The sequence below is a fragment of the Chrysemys picta genome, unplaced genomic scaffold (assembly GCF_011386835.1).
Source record: "Chrysemys picta bellii isolate R12L10 unplaced genomic scaffold, ASM1138683v2 scaf763, whole genome shotgun sequence".
In the NCBI taxonomy this organism is placed as follows: Eukaryota; Metazoa; Chordata; order Testudines; family Emydidae; genus Chrysemys; species Chrysemys picta.
In genome coordinates, this window is record NW_027053470.1 from 20,001 (window position 1) to 25,000 (window position 5,000).

The window sequence follows — 5,000 nt, forward strand, 5'->3', positions numbered from 1 at the left end:
TCATCCCCCGAGGACTCCGGGGGCAGGCTTAATAGTGGTTCCAGGGGAGGCTTAATAGTCTTCCCCCGGGCAGTCCGGGAGAGGCTTAATCGTCATCCCCCGACAGTGTGTGTGTGTGTGTGTGGGGGGGAGGCTTAGCAGTCTTCCCCCAGGCTGGGTGGGGGCCTGGCGGGAGGCGTCGCAGTCTTCCCCCGGGCGGTCCGGTGGGGGAGGCTTAGCAGTCGTCCCCAGGGCGGTCCGGGGGTGGGGTGGGGTGGGGGGCCTCACAGTCGTCCCTCGGAGAGCCGGGTCGGCGGCAGTGGTGGGTTTACGTCCAGCCTCCGGAGGGTGCGCGTCCTCGGAGGCGATGCAGGCGCCGCAGAGAGGCAGCCTCCGAGGCAGGGAGCGGAGCACCGAGGCTGGGGAGAGGGGAGCAGGAGCCGGGGGCTGGGGGTGGGGGTGGGGGGCGTTCAGGACAACCGGTCAAGCCCCGGGAAGCAGCTGTCAAATGTTCCAAGTCCCCACTCGGCCACCAGGTCCACCCCAGTCTAGCAATGGGGTTGACCTGGCTGACGGCCGGTTAGTATCAAGGTAAACTCACCGTCGTCCACAGGAGGGCAGCTCTCAGGCCGGCCGGCTGCGGCTGACTCTGGGGCGGCGCCCGGTCCCGGCAGCGAGGGGCGGGGGGCGCGGAGCGAGACGGGGCTAACCGGGGGGGGGGGGCGCCTCCTGCGACTTTGGGGGCCGCGGGTCGTCAGTGGCGTGCAGGCCGGGCCTCTCCCGGGGGATTCGGGGGGGCGGTCCTGCGGGCCGGGCGCAGGGGGCTCGGGCGAGCCCGGGCCGGTCCGCCCCGGGGCCGGGGTCTCCGCCTGCGGCTCAGGGGGGCGCGGGTCGTCGGGGGAGGAAGCCCGGGGGAGCTGCACACCGGCCCGCCAGGCCAGGCCTGGCCTGGATGGCCGCGGGGGGATTCGGGGCGGTCCCGCGGGCCGGGGGCCGGGCGCAGGGGAGGCGGGGGGTCCGAGCGAGTCCGTCCCGGGCCCGGGGCCTCCCCCTGCGGCTTTGGGGTCCGTGGGTCCCCGCTGGCGGAAGCCACTGGGAGCTGGACACCCGCCGTCCGTCCCGCCTGGCCAGGCCTGGCCTGGGTGGCCGCGGGGGGATTCGGGGCGGTCCCGCGGGCCGGCGGCCGGGCGCAGGGGAGGCGGGGGGTCCGAGCGAGTCGGTCCCGGGCCTGGGGTCTCCCCCTGCGGCTTTGGGGTCCGTGGGTCCCCGCTGGAGGAAGCCGCTGGGCGCTGGACACCCGCCGTCCGTCCCGCCTGGCCAGGCCTGGCCTGGGTGGCCGCGGGGGGATTCGGGGCGGTCCCGCGGGCCGGCGGCCGGGCGCAGGGGGTCCGAGCGAGTCCGTCCCAGGCCCGGGGCCTCCCCCTGCGGCTTTGGGGTCCGTGGGTCCCCGCTGGAGGAAGCCGCTGGGCGCTGGACACCCGCCGTCCGTCCCGCCTGGCCAGGCCTGGCCTGGGTGGCCGCGGGGGGGGATTCGGGGCGGACCTGCGGGCCGGCGGCCGGGAGGGTCCGGGCCAGTCCGCCCCATGCCCGGCGTCTCCCCCAGCGGCTTCGGTGGCCCCGGGGGGGGTCCTCCGCGGAGGAAGCCGGGTGGGTGGGGAGCCGGACCCCAGGCGCCCAGACCCGTGACCTGCGGCCGCGACCTCCGACTCGGCAGGAGCGACGAGGGGCTTTCCGGCCCGTCCCCCCCTCTCCTTCCCCCCCAGAAAAGGAGAGAGAGCTGACTCGGACCGGGAAAAGCTGCCTACGGCACCTGGGATTCCCAGGCGGTCACCCATCCAAGTACTAGCCAGGCCCGGGACGGTTTACCTTCCGAGATCGGACGGGATCGGGGGCGTTCGGTCCGGTATGGCCGTAGGCACCCGGCCCCGCGCCTCCTCGCCCGCTTTCCCCTGCCGACGCCCGGGCCTGCCGCACGGTGAGCCCCGGTCGGACTGCCCCCCCCCCTGCGGCAGGGCCCCCGTCTCTCGCGGGCCCGGTCCTTTTTTCCTTTTCGAGCTCCGGGGCCCGGGCTGGCCGCCAGAGCCCCTCCGCCCGCCCTCCCCGGCGTCGGGGAAAATACTGTCCCGGACTTCCAGTGCGCCCGATCCTGTCAGCCGGGGGGTGGGGAGGGGCAGTCCCTCGCTGCGGCCGGGGAGGGTGAGCCCAGGGCGGCTTGCCTGCCGTGCGAGGCCCCTCTCGGCCACCAGGTCAACCCCGAGTCGAAAGGGCTGAAAAATTTTCAGAGTCCCCTCCCGGGCACCAGGTCAACCCGTGGAATCGGACGGGTTCACCTGCTGGCCGGTTCGCTTCCCGGCCACCAGGTCAACCCCTAGGTTGCCGACCGGCCTACCCAGTGGCCGGTTTGCTTTCCGGCCACCAGGTCAACCCCTAGGGGTTTTAACGGGGGCACGCCCGGTGGCCTCTTTCCCGTCCGGTCACCAGGTCAACCCGGATCTCCCTCCTTCCCTGGGCGTCCCCTCCTCGGAGGCGTCAGGTTCCATTTCCCCCCCCCCCCAGACTTCCAGGGGCCCGATCCAGTCGGCCGGGAGGCAGTCCCTCGCTGCGGCCGGGGAGGGTGAGCCCAGGGCGGCCTGGTCCATGTCTCTAGTGGGCCCGATCCTTTTTTTTTTTTTCGAGCTCCGGGGCCAGGCCCGCCCGGGCAGCCCTCCTCGGAGGCGTGGGGCGATTCCCCCCCCCCCCCAGACTTCCAGGGGCCCGATCCTGTCGGCCGGGAGGCAGTCCCTCGCTGCGGCCGGGGAGGGTCAGCCCAGGGCGGCTTGCCTGCCGTGCGAGTCCCCTCTCGGCCACCAGGTCAACCGCGAGTCGAAAGGGCTGAAAAATTTTCAGAGTCCCCTCCCGGGCACCAGGTCAACCCGTGGAATCGAACGGGTTCACCTGCTGGCCGGTTCGCTTCCCGGCCACCAGGTCAACCCGTGGAATCGGACGGGTTCACCGGCTGGCCGGTTCGCTTTCCGGCCACCAGGTCAACCCCTAGGTTTTAAGGGGGGGACGCCCGGTGGCCTCTTTCCCGTCCGGTCACCAGGTCAACCCGGATCTCCCTCCTTCCCTGGGCGCCCCCTCCTCGGAGGCGTCAGGTTCCATTCTTTTTTCCAGACTTCCAGGGGCCCGATCCAGTCGGCCGGGTGGCAGTCCCTCGCTGCGGCCGGGGAGGGTGAGCCCAGGGCGGCTTGCCTGCCGTGCGAGTCCCCTCTCGGCCACCAGGTCAACCCCGAGTCGAAAGGGCTGAAAAATTTTCAGAGTCCCCTCCCGGGCACCAGGTCAACCCGTGGAATCGAACGGGTTCACCTGCTGGCCGGTTCGCTTCCCGGCCACCAGGTCAACCCGTGGAATCGGACGGGTTCACCGGCTGGCCGGTTCGCTTTCCGGCCACCAGGTCAACCCCTAGGTTTTAAGGGGGGGGGGACGCCCGGTGGCCTCTTTCCCGTCCGGTCAGCAGGTCAACCCGGATCTCCCTCCTTCCCTGGGTGCCCCCTCCTCGGAGGCGTCAGGTTCCATTCTTTTTTCCAGACTTCCAGGGGCCCGATCCAGTCGGCCGGGTGGCAGTCCCTCGCTGCGGCCGGGGAGGGTGAGCCCAGGGCGGCTTGCCTGCCGTGCGAGTCCCCTCTCGGCCACCAGGTCAACCCCGAGTCGAAAGGGCTGAAAAATTTTCAGAGTCCCCTCCCGGGCACCAGGTCAACCCGTGGAATCGAACGGGTTCACCTGCTGGCCGGTTCGCTTCCCGGGCACCAGGTCAACCCGTGGAATCGAACGGGTTCACCTGCTGGCCGGTTCGCTTCCCGGGCACCAGGTCAACCCGTGGAATCGAACGGGTTCACCTGCTGGCCGGTTCGCTTCCCGGGCACCAGGTCAACCCGTGGAATCGAACGGGTTCACCTGCTGGCCGGTTCGCTTTCCGGCCACCAGGTCAACCCCTAGGTTTTAAGGGGGGGGGGACGCCCGGTGGCCTCTTTCCCGTCCGGTCAGCAGGTCAACCCGGATCTCCCTCCTTCCCTGGGCGCCCCCTCCTCGGAGGCGTCAGGTTCCATTCTTTTTTCCAGACTTCCAGGGGCCCGATCCAGTCGACCGGGAGGCAGTCCCTCGCTGCGGCCGGGGAGGGTGAGCCCAGGGCGGCTTGCCTGCCGTGCGAGTCCCCTCTCGGCCACCAGGTCAACCCCGAGTCGAAAGGGCTGAAAAATTTTCAGAGTCCCCTCCCGGGCACCAGGTCAACCCGTGGAATCGAACGGGTTCACCTGCTGGCCGGTTCGCTTCCCGGGCACCAGGTCAACCCGTGGAATCGAACGGGTTCACCTGCTGGCCGGTTCGCTTCCCGGGCACCAGGTCAACCCGTGGAATCGAACGGGTTCACCTGCTGGCCGGTTCGCTTTCCGGCCACCAGGTCAACCCCTAGGTTTTAAGGGGGGGGACGCCCGGTGGCCTCTTTCCCGTCCGGTCAGCAGGTCAACCCGGATCTCCCTCCTTCCCTGGGCGCCCCCTCCTCGGAGGCGTCAGGTTCCATTCTTTTTTCCAGACTTCCAGGGGCCCGATCCAGTCGGCCGGGTGGCAGTCCCTCGCTGCGGCCGGGGAGGGTGAGCCCAGGGCGGCTTGCCTGCCGTGCGAGTCCCCTCTCGGCCACCAGGTCAACCCCGAGTCGAAAGGGCTGAAAAATTTTCAGAGTCCCCTCCCGGGCACCAGGTCAACCCGTGGAATCGAACGGGTTCACCTGCTGGCCGGTTCGCTTCCCGGGCACCAGGTCAACCCGTGGAATCGAACGGGTTCACCTGCTGGCCGGTTCGCTTCCCGGGCACCAGGTCAACCCGTGGAATCGAACGGGTTCACCTGCTGGCCGGTTCGCTTCCCGGGCACCAGGTCAACCCGTGGAATCGAAAGGGTTCACCTGCTGGCCGGTTCGCTTTCCGGCCACCAGGTCAACCCCTAGGTTTTAAGGGGGGGGACGCCCGGTGGCCTCTTTCCCGTCCGGTCAG

The 5,000-nt window shown here is 70.6% G+C and overlaps 1 non-coding gene across 1 annotated transcript; it reads right to left on the minus strand.

Annotated features, from left to right (window-relative positions):
* Window positions 1-1,777: 1,777 nt before the first annotated feature.
* LOC135979319 (5S ribosomal RNA) lies at window positions 1,778-1,896 on the minus strand. The gene has a single exon (XR_010596652.1). It is a non-coding gene; the product is annotated as a 5S ribosomal RNA (ribosomal RNA).
* Window positions 1,897-5,000: the final 3,104 nt, after the last annotated feature.